Source organism: Rhea americana, unplaced genomic scaffold (genome assembly GCF_003343005.1).
Source record: "Rhea americana isolate MKP2758 unplaced genomic scaffold, rheAme1 scaffold_182, whole genome shotgun sequence".
Taxonomy (NCBI): domain Eukaryota; kingdom Metazoa; phylum Chordata; class Aves; order Rheiformes; family Rheidae; genus Rhea; species Rhea americana.
Window position 1 is genome coordinate 1,528,404 of NW_028185950.1, and position 26,260 is coordinate 1,554,663.

At 46.4% G+C, this 26,260-nt stretch overlaps 1 protein-coding gene and 1 non-coding gene across 2 annotated transcripts in view; both read right to left on the minus strand.

The window, feature by feature from the left end:
• The window catches only part of AUTS2 (activator of transcription and developmental regulator AUTS2), a 973,254-nt gene that overhangs the window by 798,942 nt on the left and 148,052 nt on the right, over positions 1-26,260 (minus strand). The gene's annotated exons all lie outside the window — the stretch shown is intronic.
• Positions 5,387-5,459, minus strand: TRNAV-UAC (transfer RNA valine (anticodon UAC)). The gene has a single exon. It is a non-coding gene; the product is annotated as a tRNA-Val (tRNA).

Here is a 26,260-nt window from a genome sequence, read left to right on the forward strand (position 1 = left end):
GAAGGTGAGCTGACACCAAAGAAGATGCTAGTGAAAGCTGAGTGGGCCCTGAACACATCTAGAAGCATCCAGAGGACAATGATGTCCTTCGGAGGAATTTCTAAAGGGGATGCAGACTAATGTTTCCACATGACAGACCTCCCCATGCCCCCCAAAGCTGCAGCACATCAGAAACAGATAAAAGTGCAARTATCCAAAATGCACAGATCAATACAGAGTTATTAGACAGGAGCTACATCACTGAGATCCATACGTAGCAAAATACTCGCTTAGATGCCACCATGCTTTCAGCACAGATATTGTTTCAGCTGAAGACCTAAACGTAGCTTTGAAATCAGTAATCTCCAGCCTTCCTGCACTCTCTCCCAGTTCTTCTCTGAGGGAAGCATGGTAAGAGTGGGAAAAAATCCACATCTTCAATTCCTTCCAGTCTATGGCTTTCTACTACAGTTKGTCATTGCTCGCACCGCCTTGGCTCCCGTAAGCCATCAGCTGCAGTGTCCCAGAGAGATGGGCGCGCTGCGTTTTCCTGGTCGTGGCACTCTCTGGCCATCCCTCAGGAGACGTTACCATCGGAAGGGAACAACAAAGCCGGTTCACTGGAGCCAGATGTCGAATGTCAGGAAACTAAGAACGGCCTCATTGTGCAGAATGGCAGCGGCTGCAAGTCCTACCTCTACTATGATTTCTATAGCCAGGGAATTTCAGAGCGCGTGCAGTGAATAACCCCTCCTGGCACTGACAACCCTTCAAGAAGTGTGGCAAGATGGGCCAGAGTTGGAGCTGCAGATTACTTAGCAAAAAACCTCTCCGCAGAGAGTCCCATTGCAGCTTAGCAGCTTACGGGTACCCTAAACTGCCCCAAATGCAGCCAGCGCCTCCCTCCCCAGCAGGGTCCTGAGTGAAGGGCACCAGCCCCACCATTGCTGGGGCAGACACACACCTCTAGGATGGAGCCAAGCAGCAGAATAAGGTTTTGGCTGCTAGTTGGATGTTCACATTGCTATATTGCATCAGTACTGGCCAGTGCAGYGGCTGGAGGGGAGAGCGGAGGAGCAAGATGGTGAGCTGAGTCTTGGGGAACAGGTCAAAGCGTGGGAGCATTACGGGAGCAAGTTATGCCAGGCCACAGCGCATTAACAGATATGAGATGGGAGAGGGACCRATTTTGATCCTTGCTTTGCCAGATCAAGCCAGCGAGTTGCAACAGTGCTCTGTGCCTCAGTTTCCTCGGGCGAATCGGGGAGGAAATCTGTTTTGTGAAGACCTTCGAGAGCTGCTGCTGTGAAGAGCTCGGCAGGGTTGTGTTCTGGTTGTGTGTGCTTGCAAAGGCCGGGGAGGTGAACAAAGGCTCCAGCCYGCCTCCGCAGCACGAACAAGGGCACCACAGGAGATGGACGGCCAGAAAAGGACTTCAGCGCTCCAGACGCCAGAGGATTCTCGCTTGTGCCTGCCTTTAAACTGAGGCTGTACTACAAAAATCTGATTTATTCATTTTCTCTTCTGAACAAGTATTAAGATGAATATCAAAACATAATTGTCTCAACAATCTTCAGGCTTTTGCTTATCAGTAGATAAGGCTACATAGCAGTATGTTCATTTGTCTGTGGATCTCTATAATCCTATTAAGTACAGAGTGATAACTGGTGCACAGTACGTATACACCCCCACGCACACATTTGTCAAGGAATGCATTTAACATACACACACCTCTATATAGACACAGTGACATTTGCCCTTTTATGGAGAGGCTAAATGCCTCAGCATGGAGAAGATGCCAAGAGAGTTTCCTGGAATTTTGTCACCACAGAAAGCAAGCATAAACACCCCTTGCATAGGGTTGAAACAGTCACTCCACACTGTGTATTTAACTGTGGCAACCCATCAAACACCCAAACTTTGCTTAATTTAGCAATAGAAACACTCAGGGTCAAAGACCTGTCCTAAGACAGTATCAGGAACATTGCCAGAGTCAACCTAAGAAAAAAAAAGAAAAAAAAAAAAGGTTTGACCCTTATGTTTTATTATGGTTTTCCTTAAAAAAAAGGGGGGTGGAATTTTCCTGACTCAGTATTTCATGTCTGGAAGCCATGGGACAAGGTTGAGGCACCACCTGCCTTACTTGACATTTTAACTTGTTGCGTGCACCTACGTCAGTGCTGTTCCCCGTGGGGCCTATGTGCTGCATGTACCTACAGCATCTCTGGACAAACTCAAATGAAATGCTAGGCTTTTCCCCTCTTCCAGGACATATCTTCAGCTGATTTGGATAAGCAAAGTCCATATGAAGCTGAAGAGCCTACAGAGATTTTGACCTACCAAGAAATGGCCCAGGGATTCAGGAAAGGGGGCAGCGGGGTAGRGTGGGGTGTTTTTGTTTCAACCTCCCAATCCAACAGCCTCCCAGTTTGACCAAGTGCTTCTGCTCTCAAAAGTGCTCTGAAAGTTGCAAGTTTCTAGTCAGTGGCCAGGTAAAGAAATCATGCAGAACTGTTCAATATTGCTTTGGTAGAGCGCACAGTCCGGGAAGGTGAGCCTGTGCCCCGAGGCAGACGGCCACCGGCCACTCTGTGAAGAAGGACTAATTCAATCTTTATGCTTGCTCACCCTGGGCTCTTCTCAGAGCAGCGACCGTGCCAGGCGCGCCGGCTGGCGCCGCCGACACCGTGGCATGGCTTTCTGATGTGTCCTGGAGCTGACACGCCACCAGCTTAATTTCACTTTTGACCTCCCCTTACACTTGAAACAAGCCAAAGCTGAAGGAGACGTTCACACATGGGGTGGTAAAGCCCAGCACGTCTGCGTGCCACGGATGGTGCGGGTGCAGGCTGTGCACCGAAACCAGCAGGCACTTCTGCCTGCTGGCTCCAGCCTAGCTCAGACACCATCTCCCTCAGCTCCTCACCTCAGGAGGCGTCACTGCCAAACCTCTCTGGCCATCACATATGCTCAGTAAACTGGAGAYTGACTAATTAAATCCAGTTTTATATGTAGTTAAGTGCTGGTGCCATTGCTAGGGGTTGGGGGCTTAAATTCATCTCCTCTCCCATCACCAAATCCTTCTTTTCATTTTATCACATATATATATATTTTATTCATTTGGGTTTTCTGTAGCATCTGTCAGCCCTGGGAATTTGTGTGGCTCAGGAGCAGACTGCTTCACACCATTACCCAGCCCTGCCTTCCTGAAGAGGCCCACAGACACCTGTGTTCCTCTTTACTGCTGTTTCTCTCCAAAATCCCCGATATCTGAGGAAGCATGGTTTTTCTCCTGGAGTACTTTCACACAGTGCAGGCATACAACACTCTTGTAATGCCTACCTCAAACCTTTCTCTGGACATGGTCTCCCTTGGTTAGTATGAATTCTGTCTCACAGTAGTTTCGAATACCTTAACCATTTAGTTTTAAATATTCACACCATTCCCAAAACAAAGCAATCACAGCCAACAAGCAAGTAATAGCGACTCACATCTGTCATTTCTCCCTCCAGAGTCTTGAGTGTTGCACGCTGAAAGAGCAAGGCATACATCCCAAGAACAACAAGCCAGCACACATCTCTCTCGTGTGTGCTTAGCATCTCCCTTCATTTCCAGACTATAATCTTGATTTCAGCAAGTGATTTTTGTACATGTCTTTCCATTTTTAAACTTTCCACTGACCCATGTGTGCATAAATATCTGCTAAATTGCAGCCTAAGGGCAGCTGGAGTTTGCCAGCGTCTTGGGGCCAGGACTGTCATTAGGCAGATGGCGTTGTGTGTGCAAGATGCTATGCAGGGCCAGTGAACTCAGAGACGCTCAAGGAGTTCGTTACTGCTCAGCATCACTAGTAAACCAGCTTGGTGTGATGCTTTTATTGCCTACCATAAAAGAGCCTTCTTCCTGCTGTAACGTGTAGAGGGTACTTGGGCCATATTTCCTTCTTAATTGCAGGCTGAAAGGTACAAAGACACTGAATGGAAACATAATGCTCTCAGATTGGACTGAATTGGGTTGTCAAGATACATTCAGCAAAGTGTACTTTAGCCTTTAGGGTGGTAGAAAGTGCATGGTTGCGGGCAGAAGAGCAGAGATTTCTTCTAGGCTGCTGTTAGACTCACAGCTGAAAAGCCAAGCAGCAGTGAGAGAGAAAGAAAATAATGCAGAAAGTAGTGTCAGAAATATCGATAACCCAGGCAAATCACTCCTATGGACCTTCTTTGATTACATTATCTGTTCGTTCTTCCTTACAAAGTACTGCTATCACACAAGCATAATAAAACAAGAACATATAAATGGAAGGAATTAAGAGTCATCCTGTTGGGACCAATTTAATCTTTGCTTCATTTAAAAGGAGAACATGGCTCCCTTATCTAATGTACATAAAATTACTCTTTATTCCCCCGGTTTACATATATATGACAGATCTATATAAATATGGATCTACTCCTTTTTCCTATTCTATTGCAAGAGGAGCTGTCTTCTTCCTCCACCTATCCTTTGTACTAGCTGTTTGAAGGAACATCTTCATCTCACACTAGCGAAAAGAGTCAGCCTCTTTCTACCTATTAACCGTTTTGGTCTTGGATGATTGTACTCTGCCTAGCCACAATTACTGAAGATCTACTGAAGACAGCCTCAAACTTACATTGGAGATACCACTGGCGAATTAATTCATTTGATTATTGGGGAAGGACCTCAAACAGGCATGTTCTTACTATATAGAGAGATAATGATGACATGGTGGTGTGTTTCCAAGGCAATGAGCTTGGCCAGCTAATGTTTGAGCCATGAAAGCAGTGAGAACAGTCACAGGTAGCTCTCACTCAGAGARGGATGTGAGTATTCAAGGGAATAGGTTAGCTAATCTCCAGCCTGGGAGTGAAAGCCAGCCCAAGCGTGCCTTCTCAAGACCATGCAACTTCTGTCCATCCTTGCTAGGTTGCCTTTTCTGGAGTGGTAGCGCAAGTACACCCAGCCTTCCTTTCTGTACAAGATAAGCAGGAAATGATCAAGTCTCCTTTGAACTTCTGTGTCAGGACCATGCAAAAGTAAAAATACAATGAGAGATATTGGGAAATTGCCAAAAGAAAAAAACCTCACCCGTCGCAAGGTTTGTCTCTTGCTGAGCTGCCATGATACGTCAGGAGCCCCAGCAGCATGGTGTTCTGCACCAGTCATAGTCCAATAGAAAAGTGGGGAGCACATGGCAAGCCATGGCTCCTTTGAGACACCATGATGCCCTTTCCGGACAGAAGGTTTTKAGCAACCACCAAAAGCCTTTTGGTTTTCACAGGTTCAAATTTTGAAAGCAGAAGACAAAGAATCAGAGACATCACAAAATCAGYAAGGTTGGAAGGGACCTCTGGAGATCATCTAGTCCAACCTCCCAGAAGTTTCCTGGTGCTGGTTCCACTGGGGCTTGAACCCAGGACCTTCTGCGTGTAAAGCAGATGTGATAACCACTACACTATGGAACCACCACAAGGGAGGCTTTCCCACACCCAAATAYTTAAATTGAATTTAAAATTCAGATGTCAAACATAGTTTCCCTGCCCATTTTTTTCCTGGTCCTGCTATGGATATTGACTAGATCATCACTGTGAGTTTATACTCTTGCCGATATGAAAATTTGTCCTTTTCCCTAGAACATTTTCAAAAAAGGCATCTGTGAATCAGTTACTGCTTTCTACCATGCTGAAAACATCAGAGGAATCCCTACTCTTTAAAACCCACTATCATAAGTGCAATTTTAAAGTGTTTCTTAATATCTAGTGGCTTTTTAAAAAGCAACTAACAGCAGTACTGGAATGGCTAATGCCTGATTATCTAATGGGTAATGATGCTCTTGTGAACGAGCCTGATATTTTGCCCTGTAATTATTATCTATCCTGATACCCTGTCCTAGAGTGGGCAGTTGTAGGCACCTTGAGACAAGGCCAAGAAGCAGGCAAGCCCATATCACTGCTACTGCTGTATCCTCTGCGGCTGCAGCGGCCTGTAACCACCCGCACCGGAGGGGTACGAAGCCAGGAGCCAGCTACTGCTGCAGTAACTGGAGCAACACAGAAAGACGACTGAGACTTCTGCATGTCTGGGTTTCTCCAGACGTGTCCTCATTTTCCACTTTAAAGTTTATATTTTTGAGCTCAGAAAGAGGAATTCAGTCATTTTTCTGGGATTTCTGGATGCCAGGCAGCCTGCAATTAGTTGACAAGCGGCCTTTGCACAGATACAGCCCGACCGCGGGCAGTGAYGGGTCTATTCACAGGGTGCTGCGTTAGCCACAGGCGCAAGCTGTCTGGGCAGYCCTCAAAGGAGGGTTGTAGCCCCCATGCGGTCCTGTGCCTGCTCTTGCACAAGTCAAAGGTGGAAGTCAAAGAGCTGCTGAAAGCGTCCTCTGCTTTGCTGTGACTCTGCGCTTTGCTGTGCAGTCATGACATGTCAGAGAGGGACTGGTTGGTGTAACCATCTGAGGCAGAAGGCTCATGCTGGAGCTACTATGTTAGCCCTGCAAATGGCAAGCTTATTTCTTTAAGAAGCCTTTGGGGTCCAGCAAACTACTAGGAAGGGTCCGYTCATACCATATTGTATTCCATAGACCACTGTTTCACTTTTTTACTATGTTAATAACAGGAGTTAACAAAACTCAGTTTTGTTTCTCAGGCTGTTACAGAACAAATGCTAATCTATAGGCTTCAGCAGGACTTAATTCCAAGATGCACAAATGCAAAATCAACCCCTCCAGAGTCACTGCCCTACCCATCATGCCAGGATGTTGCATCTCCAAAGACAATCTCTCTGCTTAAAGCTCAGCTTCAAGATCTTCATTATCAATTACAACCATTGGGAAAAAGAAGTCACTAGAGGTTATCTAAGGGAAAAAAAAACAAAGAAAAAAAAACACACACACACATCACTTCAAAGTCCCACACCATTTTCTGATGTTTTAGGGACTCTCAGGTTTTTTTAGTCCTCTTGTGGCAAAAAGGTGCCCTCAGGAAGGATCTGTGCGGAAGCAAAGGTGTACTCACACAGCCCCAGGCCCCTTGGAGGTGGGGTTTTCAATGGATACCAAATCGTGCCGCCTCCTGACAAAAATCGTGAGTGCTGGCTGTTGCAAAAGTTTTGCTTTTTTTTTTTTGTAGGCATGTTCTGCAGTTCATTTTTTCCATCAGATAACTAGTTGTCCCTTCACCCACCTCCTGTCTACCAGCTTCACATTCTTGGAGGCCTCTGCTCAGGGTAGTTATCAGAGAGCTGCCCCCGGGACCTCAGGCTGGGCACCAGCACATTGATGAGCTGGTACTGGAAGGTACCCCGACAGTCTGGTAGATTTCTCTACTATAAATCTCTAAGTCTCTAGTTCCACATGCTACAGGTTTGATTTTTCATACATGCCAAGTGYTCCCAGTTAAAGAAACTGGCTGGTGCTCAGCATCTCCCAGAGCAGAGAMGAGACACTTTGCTCTATAAGCTGTGGCACCAAAACGGAGAAGCCTACATGCTGAGACAACGTGSTCCAGCCCGCCTCTCCTCGGAGAAAGCTCTAACAACACAACATGCACCCCACACGTCTGCTTTTCCACTTTCGTATTTGTGCAGAAGTCAGGGGAGATGTGTGCCAGTGAAGCGCTTGTGGGGGTGGAGGGGAAGGCTGGCTGGCTCATCTCAGCGGCCAGTGGGAATGCATGCTAAACAGAAGTTCATGCAATACAGCACTTGATCTGCATTTTTTTTTTWWAAAAAAAATCACACTATTAATAAGCAGAAGCAGCGTATGGAGCCCTAGGAGACACATTAGCTGTTAGAACCAGCAGATATTTCTGTCCCTCCCTCCCTATGTAATCAACATCTTTTTTTTTTTTTGGCTCAACTCTTGCCCTTTCATGAGAAGATGAAAGTGTCAGGATGACCCTCTTGCTTATCATGTCCCACATGAGTGGAAGCTTTGAAGACATAATATGTAGAAACACTGGGCTCTCTGGTGACTTCTCCAGATTTAATTAGCCTGACCTTCTGCGATAATCCTCCCTCCCCCTCCAGACAGCCCTTCTCCCCCCTACTCCTGATTACAGACAAGCTTCTGGATTCATCGACAAAATACCAGCTGCTCAAGCCCTCCTCTAATTCAGAGCTTGGCTTTCCAAGACTATCTTAAAAAAAATGCCACTGCAAAGATGGAACTGCTTTTAGCATTATACACGAGCTGCAACTGCCAAGGAAAGTTTATCTTTGAGCCAATGTGAATTCTGTTGCTCCAAGTTAAATATTTCCATTTAAAAAGTAGAATGAACTACACTGTGGGACTTCCAATTGCTTCCTGAAATATTAAGAAGGAATATCTTTAAACATTAATATTTTGTTATAGTGCTGAAGTCTAAGAGAGGGTTATTTTTTTGAGCTATGTATTTTTCTCTGGATAATTGGAGCCTCTGATGTATGCATATATCCTCTGTTTTCAAAAGTCACTTAAAAATTTGAATCTTCCTTCCAAAGTAATCAATTAAAAAACCAAAACAAAACAGAACAAAGAAATCACTTGTTTTGTCTTAGCTATCGTTCTCCCTAGTAGGGCGCACGGTTAGAGGACACCCACGTTTAACCCACTGCAGCATGTGCATTGTCACATTCTCTTGTCTGAAATAGGCCCAAGAGCTGAATGCCAGACCCCCTTTGCCTGCTCGTTTGGGTGCTCCTACAGTCATGCCAGGAGAGGTGCGGCACAGGCGTGTCTGTGCCTCCCGCTGCCAGTGGGTCGGCTGTGGGAGCTGCCAACAAACATGATCAACTCTTCAACTTCTCTTTAGTTTGACTTGCAGACCAGGTCAGGCTGGACAATGTGCCTGAGGTACCAGCCTGTCTGGACCTTGCTAGGGATACAAGCATCTTCACAACTTAGCACAGAACCAGGTTGATGCATTAACTCAAGGGTCTCAGAAGAGGTTTAACTGCATTAGGATGGGGAGGTAGGAGAACCCCAACTTCCAAGCCTGCTGCTCCAATCTTAGTTTCRCTTATCAAAGCATCCATCCTCCTCAAAGCTGCTATTGAAATGGTGAATCAGGAGAGCAGATTTAATGCTGGGAAAAAAAAAAAAAAAGTAAGAGAAAAATGATGTTGCTTCCAGGCCATTTACATGTTCATTTCTCAAGAGAATGTGACACTTTATCCCTTTTTTCAAATTAACTTTTGTGTCACACTCAGAATAAGAAGAGACGATAGAAGAGAACTGAAACATAATGAAATAAAAGACGGCAAGTCTGCATGCATGGAGCATATGTTTATGATCTATAGGAGAACAGGGGGAGGGAAGGGGGAGTGGAGTCCTGCTATGTCAACCATTGTTCAGCAGCTTGGTATGTTGGCTTAATCTTACAAGGTCTCCCAGAGGTCTTTTTTTCCAGATTTTTTTTTCTCACCCCCCACCCCCTTCAGGGCAAACAAAGTGCTTTCCTGAGCAGGCAGTTTGAACTGCTTAACCGTTCGCATGCTAGTCGGGAGAGCCCTCAAAGAACAAAGGGCAGAACCTCAGGTGGTAGAAACCATCCCGGGGACTTCAAAGCAAGTGGGGCAACTCCAGCTTGCATCAGCTGAAGGTACAGCCTGGTTCATCGCCAGCAGGCACTTTCCCTGCTGTTTGTGCCGCTGCAAGAGTGCGAGAGCAGGGGTGGCAGCCCATTTGTGACAGAGACTCGTGGAGGCAGCCACACAAGATGCAACCAAATGAAACTCAAAAACAACTATAGGAAAGTCCTGGTCCAGAATTTTTTTTTTTAAGCAGCAGCCTGACATCCTGCAATATGTGGCCACCATCAAGCTTGAACTTAAGCATTGGATTTCACATAATATTTATGGTCTCTTTTCAAGTTGTAGGACCTCTCATTTTTGCTTTCCCTAACCAACTAGGTGGCCTTACCATACCCTTCTGAAGTGCTCCATGACCGTTCCCTTTCATCTCCTGTATAGACACCAGGAAATGGGAGCATCCTGATATCAGGTCTGCTTTCTAAAGTGCTACTGCAAAATGAACCAAGTTCTCCACCTCTGAACTTAAGATTAGCTATTGCTACAGCAAGCCGTAAAATCCAAGTCCTGTCAGTGCAGGTACAGGCTGGAGCACAGGGAGGACTGTCAGCCAGACAGCCCTTAATCCAAAGAGTCCCTGGCACAGAACAAGGATTTATTTGGTGTTAATTATTTGTGCAGCTTTTGCCTTTCTGACTTTTGTCTCTCTGCTTGTTTTACAGTTTTAATTGATTTTACAGCCTTTTGCTGGGAGCCAGATTCCAGCAATTCTGGGGCTACCGGAGCACRCATGGCGGACCAGAGAGGTACCCGCTCTGCCGCAGGAGGAGGTGGGATGCGGGAGGGTGATGTGCCCTGGCATGCTGCGGTTCGGACAGGAGTGCATTTTCCTGACATTTTCCTTTTACTACACATTTTAACCTAGGTGGTGAATTAAAGGTATGCAAGCTCAGACTGAGAGGACACTGAAGAATCAATACTATTTTCTGGCTGGTTATTGAGAGTTTTATCTGGAGACTTTCCTTCAGGGGATCACAAGGGTTAAAAAAAAAATCAGTGTGAGACTTGGTTCATACAAGCTGGCACAGCTACTGCAGCTACTGGAGAAGAAAAGACTCCCCTGTCAAATCCCTCTCCAGACTCATCACCAAGTATCTGGGCATCATTTGAAAGGCAGCATTTCCCCCTCCGGAGTGGGCGGGAGGGGATTCCTGGGTGCAGGAGCTCAGGACAGTTATCTTTGCTGGCTACACTAACAGACAGGCTCACACATGCTATCGTAGCTTTATTAATCCAAGGACCCGGATCAGAGCACTGAGCTCTCGCAGAGGGAAGGATCCTCCTCCCCAGGCTGGCATCCAGTGCCACCTGCCAGCACCGTGAGCGGAGGGGACGGAGGCAGCGGGAGCAAGAGCCCATCCAGGTTTTCACAGAGCGCTCCAGCGGGGCTGTTACAGGGATTGCTTCTGACACTGCGTACGCTGAGTTTTGCCCTGCTGTCCCTGTGCTGAGGACAGGGAGCTGGGGCACCCTGTTCCTCCCACTCCGCTCTCACCGTGCTAAGCCCTCGGCACGCCAGCGGGGCACAGCCGCGCTGCCGCCTGCGGCAGGGGCTCGGGGAGCCGCAGCCCAGGAACGCTCCTGCCCGGGGGTGGCTGCAAAGGAAAGAGGCACCTGGTTCATTTGAGCAAGCGGTCTTGTGCGAGGTGTTATTTGCACCGGTGTAAAACAGTATTCATGCGGCCTGGCACCGCTTGTGCCCTCTGCGGGATGGACAAACGAGCAACGGAAGAGAAGGTGCTTTGTGTTCAGACCTTTTCAAACAGAGGGAAGAAATTTCCACTACACTGTCAATGTCTCAGCAGCCAAGAAAATTCCTAATCAGCTTGAACACACCAAAAGACCCAACTTACTCGTATCACACCTGTGAATACCACCAACAAGCCCAAAGATGAAGGCCTGATTGCACAGAGTAGAAGACAGTCACAGAACTGAGCCACTCTTACACTGTTTCTGGGGAGACAGAGGCTAGCAGAAAGCCAGACACCTGGACTGACCCTCTGAACTGCACCAAGGCAGATGGACAAGGTCAATGTTAGGATGGCACAAAGCCCTAGCCGGACAATAGGTGGTCCGTAATATCAGTAATGCTGACCTCATTCCAGCTCAGAGCGAGCAACCAATGATGTTAAGCAGGCTTTTCCTTGAGAAGTCACATATTCTGGGTTGCCCCTCTTCCCTCACATCACCCCTCCTCAGGTTTGCATAAAGGGTCAAAACTCAATTTCCAACTCACACTGACACCTTTCACATTTGGGGTTAGGAGAGCCCTGAGATGGGCCCAGACCTACAAAGGGACTGTGAATGACTCCTGATGCAATGCTAGTGGGGTCAGCGGGAGCCTTTTCATCATCTCCAACAGCCTCAGGCCGGGCTTCCTCATCAGGAGCAGTTTCTCTCTGTTAAAGAGAAGTCAAAAATCACTAAATACTAAGCTTTGGRTCTGGGTGAGAAGGAGAATCAGAAATTTGCCTCTTCATTCTTGTTACCTGYGGCTTTAAAAATCAATCACTGATTTTGGGGGGTTGAAGGGGAATGAAGAAAGAATGCAACATGAAAGCTCATCCTCCTAGGAGATACAGCTTCTAGCTAGCTTAAGCATTCAGCTCCACAGCTATGCCACGGGGAAGTGCAGCAGCCTTCTCTGGGGCACATATGGTTCAGTATTTTTTAATTACGCTGCATGCTAGTGGCCTTGGAAACTCAAATTCACAATCCTGTCCTCATATTTCCCTTTTGCAGCAGCACAGAAAGGGTGCTACAATTCACACCTCCAGCTTCACTTAAAGCTTCATAAAGCATAATACCCACTTAGATTACATTATTATTCTCATTTCTGTTCAAGATGGCTCTGAAAAAGCACAAGGAGATAGTGAGAGCTGTTGGAGAAGCAGCCTGTCCCTCTCTCAGTCATACGCGTTCCCTGCTGAATGCAACACTGCAGCTGCTTTGGGGATACTGTGTGCATATGTTTTAAGGAGCTTCTGCATGGACAGCTCTGAACACTGCAGGCTGGACACCAGTCACCTGCAACCCGGCAACTGAACGGCACAAGGGAGCTATTCACACTTCTTCAAACAGAACAGACATCTGGAGACACTTTTTGGTATCTAGAATTGCATTAAAGCCCAAGGGCTAGAAGTGTTTAAGTGACAAGAGATTCAGGGCTTCATAGCTTCTGGGGCTCCAGCCAAGGGCACCCAAGAAAGCTTTGCCTTGCAGCAGTGTACCCAAGGAAAGGGAGCATCTGAGCTCCTTTCAGAGAGGCATGAAGTATTCACAACACTGGATGCACCAGCAGTGATGTTTAGTTCGCTTAGCTAAATATGCTGTGGATGTTTGGAGTTATGTCTGAGCTGGCTGTCAATTACTCTTAAGTGTCTAGCAGAAAGCAGGCATTTCCAGGACGTGAACCACCTCAGCTAGCATGGACACGTATTGCTGGACAAGATGAATCACATGCTACATTTCCATAACTGTTTCTACCTAGGGATTATAGGGCGTGCAAGGACAGCTCTTGCAGAAGAACCCCACTCCAAAAACATCTCCCCTGATTACCTTAGCCCTCAGCATTTTGTTAATGGGGAAGAATCCATGCAGCCTTGTCCCCACCCTACTCATAGGGGCAGAAGGTTCAACTTCTACTAAAAATATCTGAGGCTGGAAGTTAAAGGAAATTAAATATTTAGCAGTTGCATAAAGGCACCTTGGGATGAAAGCATTATGGATACAAAGCTGTCATCTCACCCCTTCATCATCATATTTTTTATGTAGCAGACATGTGTCTTGTTGGCAAGGCAACTTCTCTGTTTTAAACCAGCCTCATAAATCTCATTAGGATTTTTTTTAAGCCATCAGTGCAGGAGTAGGGAAACACACCCTCACTGGACATGTCTCCATGTCCCTCTAGGACTCTGCTCACCCCAGCTGTTAAGAGGAGGTCTTTGCCCAAAGCCTATCAAGATATCTACTGCAGAACTCATATGGAGACTTTGCTTCACCAGAAAGGCTCCTGCTGATTTTAAACATGCATTGGGTCACATCCAGTGTTTCCTTGCTCATTGTAAACACAGCAAAACAAACCCATTATCCAGCTTATAGTCAGTGAGAGCTCTACTTAAGTAAACTTGCCTAGGCTTAACTCCAGTTTATGCAGCCTGAGTGGATGAATGGGAGATGTGTTTTGCAAAATCATTAAAGTTTAGATCAGCTCTTACATGCACAATGGCAATCTTTTTTTTCTGGATATACTGCACTGGCACTAGATCCTCCCTCCATCAGTAAAGGAGAGTTGACTGGCCCCTGAACATCACAGGGGCAGCTTTTTAATTGAGTTGCTCTAGTTACCCCTATGCAGAGTTAGATCAAACGCTACTGGTGCTCCCGAAGGAGAGCTGAGCTGTAGAAAACACTCGGTTATGACATATTACTAATTTGTTAAACATATACTGTTGTATTTCTGGCAAATCTTTAATTTAAATTCATAAAATAATGAGCTCCTGTAGTGATCTGCCCTTTAAAATACACACTAAAGGAGGTAAATCAGCACACTGGCAACACAACAGTGTCACGACATATCTTGCATTAGCTTGGTGGACTTTGACATTATCAGTATAGTGGAAATGCTTGCCTCTTTAATAGTGCAACCAGTTTAATTTAGTGGTGGCTTTGCCTTCCCACATGCACTTCTTCTTCTCAGGCACACTGCTTCCACAGCATGTTGCGAGGCCTGGATCTCAACTGCTTTCCATAGGGTTCAGACAGCCACGAGGCCAAGCACCAGCAACAACCTAACCTGCTTATTAGAGCCGTTCTSGAGACAACTTGCCTGAGACAGGAACAGAAAGAAAAACAAAGGCTATGTTTAAATAATTACATGTTATCAATTCCATTCCCTTAAAATGCACGGAGCATAAGTAGATTAGAAAGAAGCAGCTGGGAGGAGATAACACTCCGGAGAGCAGCCAGGGGGCAAGAGTATACAGTGCATTCCTGGAGGTGACCCTGGGCCAGGGCGATGTGTCTCCCTGTCCGAGTGTCAGGTGCCACGGCGCACCTGTGTGGTGGAAGGGAGGGACAGACAGACAGAGGGGGAATATCATGCAGCACCTGGCTGGCAGCCCAACACCATTTTGCGCGTGCGTACATGTTATTTTACAGATGGCTACCTCCCTAATCAACACAACCTGCCAAGCCTCTTCAGAGCTACAAATGGCACACCAGATGCAGATTTGCCATAGATTCAATTTTTAGAGGGAGGTCAGAGCACTCTCCCCAGAGCTTGCTGGTCGGACACAGATTAAATAGCGTCAGAAATAGGTTTTCAGAGCAGGGGCTGTTTGTTTAAAATGGAAACTCTTTCCATGCCCACTGCTGTTGGCTGGGGGTGGGAGGAGACGACTTCACCAGTGACAGAGGCAACAGCCACAGCTCCACAAAACCTCCAAACGGGAGGGGAGCATGGGCCAGATCTGGCTTTCACAGCGCCCCTCTTCCTTCGCTGCTGCTTGCTGCACGGGGCAACCAAGGCAATAGGAGGCAGCTCAGGCATTAAAGTAAGCAAAAACACCCCAGTACTTGGGCTCCTGGTCTACAGCTTGCTCCARAGACCAAGCTCTCTTGGTGGCACAGCTCTTGGAGATGGTGTAAGGGAAAGGAGTGCCCATCTGCCCTCTCAGCCCTTGGRGATTTCCCATGCCTGCTGCTGGTCCTCCCAGCAAAGCATCAGGTGGACTGAAGAATCATCATTTCTGTAACTAGTTTTTCCAAACCCTGATTGATAACTGTGCCAAGCTAAGCTTGATTTCTAAGGTGAATTTTATGTATTCACACCCAGGGACGCTCACCCCTGGGCTCCTTCCCTAGCCTGCAGGGCATGCCATGGACATGCATTTCTGACACCTGGAGGGGTCTTTGGAGGCCTGGCTTCCAGCAGAGCTCCCAGGAGGAGCTTTTTCGATGTGCAAAGGCCACTTATCTACTTAAACTGAACCTGGCCCCTTTCCTGGCAGGTTAGCGTGTACCCCTGTCCCAAAGGTGGTTTTGGATGTTTGCCTCCTGCAGTTGTCCCAGCACCATGGAATTTAAATACTCAAAAATAGCAGGTTCTGGGAGGCCACAGTCCTTTTCTGGGGACAGCYTCTGGGAGACAGCCGTTTCACTGTCTTTCTCACCAGTCACATGTGTTTGGGTGGAAAGTTGGTGATTTTCTTCCTCTGGCATGGGCTGATGTGTCCCTTGGGAGCAAATGTACCTTCCCGTGCTCGGCCCCTGCCCTGTCCCATGGCRATGCCCCAGCCCGGGCCTCGTACAGTGCTGTGAGCTCTTCAGAGCTGCTCAAACCAGGGACACAGGGACCAGGCTGACAGGCACCCTGGGACTGGGGCAGGGGAGGACTGCCAACAAGGCCCTAGCATGCCAAATCCAGGTCTTTCTCTCCCACGCTCTCCCTGCACTTCAGCCCGAGAGTGTCACTTGCTGCTTTATTTATGCTATGCATAAAAATACCTGGCAGCACTCATCAGTGTATATCCATGCTCCCGTCAATAACGGTGTACCTCTGTCCAATTAGTGCCACACTGCGAACGCGCAGAAAATAGACAGCTCCCGAGCACYGACCCCGAGCTGGGAACGGCGGTTCAGCATGGCCCATGGCTACATAATGCATCATACCGCTCTTGCTTCTTTACTGTCTTAGGTTATCTGAACCCAATGAATATTTCAATAGCCTCTGCCTGCCCAGGATACTATTAATTTTGGAGCCCCTATAATCCAATTCCTTTTCCTCCGAGTGGGTGGTGATTATTAATTTCACAAGCTATGCTTCCATCAGCTCCTTCCTAGTCCCTTGTGGCTAAGGAATATTAATCCACATTCATACTGTCATTCAGCTGCCCAGGAGACTCTGGTGTGAATAGGAGTGTTATTAATACCACTGCTTCGCACGTGGGGAAAGCAACTTAACGGCACGCGGGCGGGTTGCAAAGGTCATTCACAGAATAGCACCTCAATCCTTCCACTCCGGGCAAAACTCAAGCCTGTGCAGTGCTAAACACCCTGCTCTTCGGGGAGGCTCATCCCGAACCCAGACCTGCCTCACCGAGGACACAGGGAACAGCGGTTCCCCAAGGATCCCTGGGAGAGCAAAGTCAATACAAGCTGGTTCCGAGCCTGGACGCCCTGGCAGCTARTAGGGAGCAACTACTTTTGTCCTTCCTTTGAAAGGATAGGAAAAACAAAATAAGACAAAACAAACCTACAGAAACCAAAGAAAAGAGGCCCAAGCAAATTATCTCTACTAGCTGCCACAGAAGTTCAAAAAAAAAAAAAAAAAAANAAAAAAAAAAAAAAAAAGAGCCAACGCACAGAGATGTAATAGCTTTTGACATCTCCACCTTATTATCAAATCTACTTGAAATTAAGCAATTCATCTGAGTTCTGCTGAAGGAGACGGAGAGAGTAAAAAAGGCATCTGTTGCATTTCCTCTCAGACCAAGCTAGAAAATCTTTCCTTGTCAGCCAGCTTTACACAGAAAGGTGATACGCAGACTGCTCCAATCATTTTAAGCCAAATATCTCATGGAAGGACTTGACAACGCATCAAGGACTTCTTCAGCACGTAGCACTAAGCGGCAGAAAGGTAAATAGAAAGTCAAGATCCGCAGTGTTAAATAATAAATAGCCCAAGAGGTTTCCCATTCAATAACAAGGTCAGAGCATCCACTAGCTAAAAGGAGGGAGAGCGTGGGGATTATCAATGGATCAGAGGCCAAATACATACAATATCCAGATCTCTGCTGGAAACTAAGAGCTCAAAACCTCAGGTGCTCCCTGTGGCTTGTCCCAAGGAGAACATCTCCACATCAACAGAAAGTTTAGACACACCAGACTCAGCCTTCATCATACTTCGCCTTTCAAACACAGGAAGAATAAATGCAAAGTGCAAGCCGCCTCAGACAATAGCGTTTCTCAAGTACTTCCAGTCACTGCTGCACAAACCGTGGTGGGAAGAGGCCTGTTCCTAAGATGGTAGAACAGACAAGGTCTGACACCAGAGTGCATTGCAACTTTGTTACTTAACAGCTTTGGCAGCTAATATGGGCTGGACACTTCACAGTTGTAGCTGCTTTCCCAATTTTTCCTCCTAGAAGAATGTTGCCTTCCCAAATTGTCAGCGCTTCAGCTTGCACAGCGCCAGCAAATACACCGACACAATTACAAAAGCAGGGAGGGAAAGATTACTCCCTCCCAGACCTCGCCCTGYAAGGCTGCAGATGAGCGTTCAAATCCCAGACCTGCTGAGTCCCACTTTGGGTGGCAAACTCTTGGTTTTCCAGATGTCACACAGCCTGGGCTGCCAGATGTCCCCAAATCCCAAACTCACAGCCGCTTCGTGCACAGAACGGTTTCACATTGCACAGGGACCCATCTGGGATGCATCAGCCTTGCAGCACAYGCGCAGGCCGCCCCAGGGGTTGTCAGCCTCCCGCTGCTTCCCTCACGGCAAGTCCCTGAAGCTCAGGGATGAGACCCCTACCTGCAGCACAGCAGCTCGCTGAACTTCGGCAGGGCAGAGAGCTTCAGTGCAACTCGAAGGTCCCTCCGAGCTGCTTTGCGAGCAGCGCCCTGCAATGCAGAAGCTGTGTGACTTGCAGTGATTTGAGAGAAAGGAAGGAGAGTTTTCAGCCCCCTATTTACCCTCCTGAATAGTAAACAAATAGACCAAGGTACTCACTGTTGTAAGTAATTTCYTATTAGATATTCTCTAAAAGAACCCATCCCCTTTCTCCCTTTGCCTACTAAAACAGTGAACTCGATCACTTCCCAACTCAGAGCTCCTGTTCTCAACCTTCTCCTGGTAAGGCCCTTCAACAAGACTCAGCCCTGCCTGCTGAGCACAGGCAATCAACAGCTAGTTGGACCTCTCTGGTTTGAAGCCTTTCCTTGATTTCTTTTAAAGGCAGCATTACCTGAATAACAGAGGTTTCGCAGTGAGCCAGTGTAGCTATCCCCCCTCCTTCCCCCAGGAAAAAGAGCTGCAAAACTCAGCGCATGTAGGACTGCTGTGTCTCATTATGTGGCCTGGTTGCAGGGAGCTTGTGCTAGCTGTGGTGGCTTTGGATGTGTGACAGTGCAGCAGGCACAAGCATTGCCTGTGTGATAGGCTTTGGCTCTGTCTCCTGAAGTTCTAGCCACTGGGTAGCCTGGTCTCTGCTTGCATCCCTAAGCATTTCCAGAAGATCCTCACCCAATGCAAACATTACGCCAGGCAATGATTTCATTAATCTAGGTGAGAGACTCCCAGGACGATGCACTTCAGTGTAACCACTAAAAGGAAGATCAGAATCAGATCAGAGGGCTGGAAAAGTGCTATTTAGTGACCTTCCTTTTGAAAAGAGCATTTGAACTCCACACTGCTCATTCAGGCTTAGAGCTACGTGAGACAAGCCTTTTTTGCCATACTATTATTTTGACAAATGGAGCTAATATAGATGACTATATTCCTCATATTAGTGTTTTGCATACAATATCCTACTCTAAATGAGCTTAATTGCAATTCTTGCACCCTGTAGATTAATGGTAGGTGGAAAAAGAAAAACTATTAATTTTTGCATGTGTGGTGCCACACAGCAATGGGCAGACTCCTCCATCTCAGTCCTACTACAGCAATCTCCTCCGCTGTGCAGCTCCCCTCCACTGCATCTGTTATTCTGAACGCAGGAATATGGCAGAGGACTGCCAAATGCTCTATTGTATCTCTCAGCTAGTACTCTAACCAATTACACCTATGTAAGTACATTGCAAATTCTTTACAGCTACAGTAAATCAATTTTTCATACAGCAGGAGGAAGAAGTCAATGCAGTGACAATAATACCTCAAACCTTTCAGCACTTCTCAGCTCTCTGACAGTGGAAGCCTGTCTCACTAGCTATCTTAGGGTTTTCTGTAGCAGCTCTCATCTCACTAGCTGAGCGCTGTGAAAGAGCTGCAAGCTGCAAGTCATTTCAGGGCAGCTGGTGCAGAGTCCACACATCGTGTGCACAGCAYGTACTTTTTGCAAAATAGGAGGGCAAAAAGAGGGGGTAAATCTTATCTCTCCCCTCCAATCATAGTTGTGCTGCTGATTTCAGTAGAATCACAACTGAGCCCGGGGAGCTTAGGACTCTCTCTCTCTTTTTTTTTTTTAATGCAGCTGAGCAAGAGTTGAGGTAGAAAGATGGTTTTAAGAGGTGACTCAGAGCTCAAATCACAATTTGGGAAGTGATAGAGGCTTTTGGGAATTAAAATCACATGGACCCTCACTGTGTTTTAGGTGCTTCGATATCTAAGTAATATCTAAATAACATCTGAAAATGACTCTGACTTTCCTTATGGGATATATTCAGCAAATTGAGAGCCCACTGTTTCTTTAGAAATCTTTCTGTGGAAGAAGCTGAAGCAAAGCATTCCATCTGTAACCTGGTAACTTCTCCTGCAAGGTTGTTTGGAAATCCCAGGAATCCCTTAGCCACGTGGAACTTTGTGAAAGTCATATTTTGACATGGGTGAGGTAGACAGGCATGGAAATGCGYGCAGTTTTCTTCAAACTGGCATATGGTGTGTAATCTGACCCTGCACTGGGCACTCAACTATGGCACCAGGGGTTTCACATGCCTCAGAGGTCTTGAAGGCCTGGAGGCAACAAGGGAGCCAGTCCTAAATACAATCTGTTCTTTTGGTCCGTGAACTGCCCCTGATATGACATGGTCATTCATTAGAGAGAAAGAGATTTCAGCATGTCCTTAAGTGTTGGCTTTGGAGGTGTTCAAGCAGCTGATCGTTTCTTGTATATGTAAAAGGCAATAACAAGGAAAAATTAAGCTGAGAGTGATGATCTCATTTGCTTTTTTTAAGGGAGCAATTACTTCTGGAGAGACTTGGGTGGATAAAGACCTCCTACCACAAAAGTAATACTAATCTCTTAAAAAGTCTCAGTGAACTGCAGGTTTGGCTCAAGTTTGCAAAATGTGTAGGGGGCAGATTTTACTGTGCTYGGTGCTGCACAAAGTAAGAGCTAGACTCCACTTTTGACAGGCTTTGCACTCTGCAGAGAGAAGTTGAGCAAAGGTTGGCAAATCTTTTTATTTTCCTGCTTTACACTCAGGGAACCGACCCCGGAGAGGACTCAGGATCACTGGGGTTRGTCTGGGACAAACCTGAATCCGGGTGAATGCCTTGGTCCTCTTTTCCCACAGAGCGGTAGAGAGTTTCTTAGCAAGCCTGGGACAATTCAGGAGTTTTACTACTGACTGGCTATGTGGTCATATCCTGGTTCCTTAAGCCCTGGCTCAGTTCAGGCTAAGAGGTGTCAGTGCCCTGCAACTTCTGCTATTTCTACCAGCAGAGCAGAATGATATATAGAAACAGCTGGATGTTTTCTCAATGCTTTCCTGGTGCCTATGGTGCCAGAGGAAAMCCGGAGTGTTTTATTAAGTGAATTRCTGCAATAATGCTGTCTTGTTGGGATATTTCCTGGCAGTTAACGTCTTGCTGGACTGCATACCTTTGGCTTTGCCTGGGGCCCTCAGATCCTACAACCATTTAACTGCCAGGAAAATGCCCTCCCTGTTGGTGACTGTGATTTAATTAACGAAGCTTTTCTATGGCATAGTATCAGGAGACTTTCAGTTTAAGAAACACCTTTCCCCCTGCCAAGTCCTCCCCAAGTGCTATACAAAGCACTGAAGGAAGATAACAGCAGTGCAACGTCTACACAAGCCAACCCAGCAAGCATCAGATATTGCTCTCACTCACCCAGCAGGAGAGGACGAATTCCCGAGGAGGAGGCTTGCTGTCCTAAAAATTAATGTTTTTCTCTCTAAAATGCACTGCTCTGCATCTTTGCTGCATCGGTCTCCTCTCAGGCACAAAATATAGTCCACTGTCTTATGCGAGAAGCTTTACTGAATTAGCCTTGTATCGGTCACGGGCTATGCCCAAAGGATGCTGCCTGCCTGTTTTTAGCCATCAAGCTGGGTGATCCTAAGGGATTTCGGGGAGTTAAGCACCCGCATTTCAGTAAGTCCCTGAACCTGGGCCACTTTCAAAATCCCGTCCACTAACTTGTACAGCTCAACCCCACAGCCGGCAGTAGTACTGTCAAGACCATAGCTCATGGTTCATATCTCTGCAGGCAACCTGTTTGAGTGGTAGCTGGTGGGGCTGGGCCCCCTGTGCGCTCCCTTGCAGCGCCTGGAGCCAGCGTGAGAGCTGGCGGGCTGCAGGGCTCATTGCCACCAGGTACCTTGCACCCGTTGCCCTCTCTGAGGCAGCTAGCATGCTCTCTGCTGTTGCATGTGCCATGGAGCCATCCTGGACATGTTTAATCTGTTAGCCTCCATGTAACGTATCTGCCTCTGGCCGAATACAGCAGTACTCTACAGAAGTRTCTCTGAAACATTATTTTGTCCTTACGACCCTGCTGTGAAGTCCTGCTCTCTCTGCTTTACCCACTAGGACAGCTGAGACACAGAAAGGCCAAGTGATGGCCCCAGGGTCTTAGCAAGCATTCACAACAAGTCCYGGGGTTGTTCTGGGCTCCCCAAACCTCATTGTATTTAGTGGCAGCAAAGGAAGAAATATGATTCTCCAATGTGCTTTTTCTGCTGCTAGGATTCAAGTTTCTATAGGTGAAAAAGACCAGTGAGGAGCTGCTGTGGACAAGATCCTTATTAAGAGTGACAATCGGGGCTGCAGCCTGAGAAGTTTTGCACATTGCCCAGGTGCTGAGCACCAAGAAACCTGGGCTTTATGGATGCACCAAATCCCTGCTACACTGTGCAGCAGCAGTACAGATTAACTCAGCACCTGGTGTGAACAGGCATCCAGCTTTGATGTCTTTAAAGAGAGGAGCACACATTTTCCCAGTGCATGTGGTGAAAATTGCAGAATGTATGGGACAGAAGATTATCATTTAATAGAGCTGAACCAATCCATTCATTATTTAATGATTTAATTGATGACCACAGTGGAAAGCTGGTAAAAGCACAGCCTGGGCCTATAAACCACCTATCATTCTGTTTATTAAGCGCAGTAGCACAATATATGGAACTGAATACATTTGAATGCAAATTGGGCGTTCTTTAGAGTACAGGTAATTACTGCACTTAATAACTATTTCTGCTATGGATATCTTAGACTAATTCACATTAAGGGATCCARAGGATGGTTTAAATATACGCACGTGTGAGTGCCTGCTCACCTTAATGCATGTGACTCTCTTTACCTTAGAAAGAGAAGGGAGGACAGCAGCTGTTACATGCTTCCCCATCATTATGTCAATCTTCTCTTAATGCTTCTTCTAGGTGCCAGTCACTGTTGTCCCTAAAACATCTCAGTGTCACAACTCAGCCTTTATGGTCACCCATTAACAGGGTGCTCCCACTGCAGAGGGCTTTTCACATTGAGCTGCAAAAGCCATCAAACAAGTRAGAGTGAGCTGGGAACCGCCAAACACTTCACTGCTGGCAAATATGAGGCTTTGCATTTCTTTAGGGAGGGTAGTGGGGTAGGCTCTGCCACCATTTACCAATACTACAGCCCTTTGGGAAAAACCAGGTTCTCAGTGCCTGGTTCAGCGCTGCCTTTCCTGTGCATTGGTTTCGGTGGCACAGCTGCACAAGGCTGTCAGCTTAGCAAAGCAGTTAGTGCAGAGGGCTTTCAGCTCTGGGCTCTTGGTCAGCAAAGACAGTTAGCAAAGGGCAAGGAAGGCTTTCTTCGGTCACCTGCCTGAACCTCCCCCCAGCAAAATACTTAGCGGCCCTAACTCCAGGCTRCTGCCTCAATTCGTTGCTCCTCTCTATATCCCAGTGTGAATGACCCCTACTTTCTACTCCCTGAGCAAACAGCAGTTACTTACCTTCACAATAACCTGATGAGACTGCAGAGCAGGACATTCCCTGCTGGAACAAGGAGAGCTAGAGGCATTGAGAGCCTACACGAGGTTGATGTAAGGCAAGAGGTCCGTAGGAAGGCAAGAACTGAAGCTCAGTAGTAGCCAGGCTGGCCTTCCTATAGGAATTGCAAAGACACAGGGGAGTTTAAAAGCTTATAAAAAAGTTCTGTTGTAAACCAGGTGATGCTGCACCAGCAAAAATATTCTGGGAGCACTGACTGCTTGCAGCTGTACCCAGAAGAGAGTTATTCTGCTCAGGTTACAGCTTTTAATGTCTCTTGCAATCTTTTCTGTTTCGATATAGTGCTGATGCAGCTGATACRTTGTTCCTTCCCTCTTCTTTCCCTATCCTTAATCCTCTCCCTCTTCCACATGTCTAAGGCATCCATGCCATCCAAGGCACACGTCTTGAGCCCCAGTGCTGAAAATATTGTGATGGCACTGTAAGACCAGGGCTTTCATACTACAGAAACTGATAGGGAAATATATTCATTAGAAAAAGCTGAGATTGTGTTGGACACGCACATTATGGGTACAATAAGAATGACAATAATTTCTGGCAAGATGCTGTTATGCATTTATTTGCACATATTTTAATAAGGATGACAATCAACAGATTGTGTCAGAAACATGGATGTTCAGAATGGATTTCAATCTAGCAGTAAAGCCGGCACCTTGTTAACTTCTGACATCTGAAAATAGCTCCCAGATGCTTGCAAGCTACCTTGGCGAGCCTGACACACCATCTTCATCTATGTCATCATAGTACTATGGTCAGAAAGACTTACTAACTATTTAATGCTTCAGAGGAGAGAGGTGCAAAGGTTCCTTTGTATTTTGTGGAGGAGAAAGTAACTGTATCTCAGCTTCACTCCGTTCCTCTCTGCCTTGAGAGGTCTGTGTCTCTGATAGCAGAGGTGACCCTGAGGCAATGTGATTGTTCAGCTGGAGAAAACTGCATATAATGTGAACAGATATTTCCACCAGAATTTCAAGGATACATGAAAAGTCCTTTAAAGTTTGTGTCAACAGGTGTCAATGACTTTTCCATTACACAGACAARCACAGATTCTCATTAGTCAAAAGTGACAATGCCTGTGGTACCTTTGTGGCCTTYTTTCACATGGAACTCTTCTGCAGATGCACTCCTACAGATGACAGCTATTGCCTTCTCACAAGCGTGTAACATATCTCACCATAGATACAATCCATCTATCCAGTGACATTCTTATCACTGCGGCATGTGAACTCCCTTTTTTATCTCTATTGTACTTAGCTGACATCAGTTTCTGGAGAGCACTTCATTATGGGAGAATGACTGTAGGTCGACAGTTGTGGATTAAACCTTGGAGTGTCTGTATGATGTTATTAACTCTGTGGTTTCCATTTGGGGAAATAGAGGCAAGCAATAGTTTGGCTGTCAGTTTTAAATGGCACTAATCTGAACTTCTGGCCTTTAGGTAACTCTCCAACTCAGGCAGSTGGAAATCATAGAAGTCCGACTCTTAGTGCTACATTTTCCAGCAGTGCTGTAAGCTCTGTATAATAAATCTTGAGGGGAAAGCCCATCTCTCGGGGATTTCATCCATGGATCTCAACACTRTTTATAAAAGTGTTGATTTTATAATCCGCACAGTCGTGAAGGGGAAGTGAAGAAACAGGGTGATGAGAAGCCCAGGGTCGTCTACAAAACTGGTGCCAAGGACRGGGACACAGTCAAAGTCCTGAGCTGGTGGCTCCACGTAGACTACAGTGACAAGCTCAGTTTGATATCCAGGGCTGTGCCATCTGCGTCAAACAGTGATGGATGGTACCACTTTGGTATCTTATGACACTGACACCTAAATGTATATGCCCTGAAGTACGATTCACCCCTTGAAGTAGCCCATGCTCAGTTGCTCTGCTGCTGTTCAGCTGTGATGCTGCTGAGGCATCAACATGTTACCCTCTCTAGACGAACTGTAAGGTGCTTTGGGTGGCCAACCCATCTTCTTTGCACCCATTCCCTTTGGTGGCAGAGCTGAAGGAAGAGCTAGCTGCTAAAGCTTGCCTGCAGGGGCTATTATTCCACCAGCTTGTTGTGTTTACTTGACTTTCCAGTCTTTGGGCTTACCTTATGCATAGGTGTGAAGTATTAGTTGTTGTCATAGGTGTTAAAGGGAGATAAAGTAACAGCTGATCTTGTATTAATCTTATTTTTTATGTCTGCACATGGATATGCTTTAAAACAGAAAAGATGATATATCAACCTACTTTAAATTTCTCTTTTCATCCTCCTAATGAATGAAGCCTAATTACGAATTTCTAATTTCCACTGTTTATACAAAGCATTTCTGCTTTATTTCCTGTTGACTTTCTGTCTTCGGAAATCATAAGAGTTCACATAACCCCTGGTGCCTCTATGAAATAGGAAACACAATCAAATAAGGAAATTTATGTAAACCATGGTTTTGCAAGAGGAAGGTTTGCTACTGTGTGTGAGCTGGCAATGAATAGGTTCTCATAATGTGTTCCTCATTGCTTTCCTCTTCCTTTGCAGGCAGTCAATACCCTTGAGAGAAGTTAATTAGATCCGCTTCACTTTGTTTGGTCCTACCATTCTGAGATGTGAATGCAGGGGAGAGGGAAATCCCAGTAAAGCAAATTGGCTGGCTAGATTAGAATAAGAGACCACTGAACAATCATGTCTATTGTCTGTGATCACAGAGGATGATCTACTTTAAAAGCGAGCATGAAAACGCTAAAACAATTACTTCAAA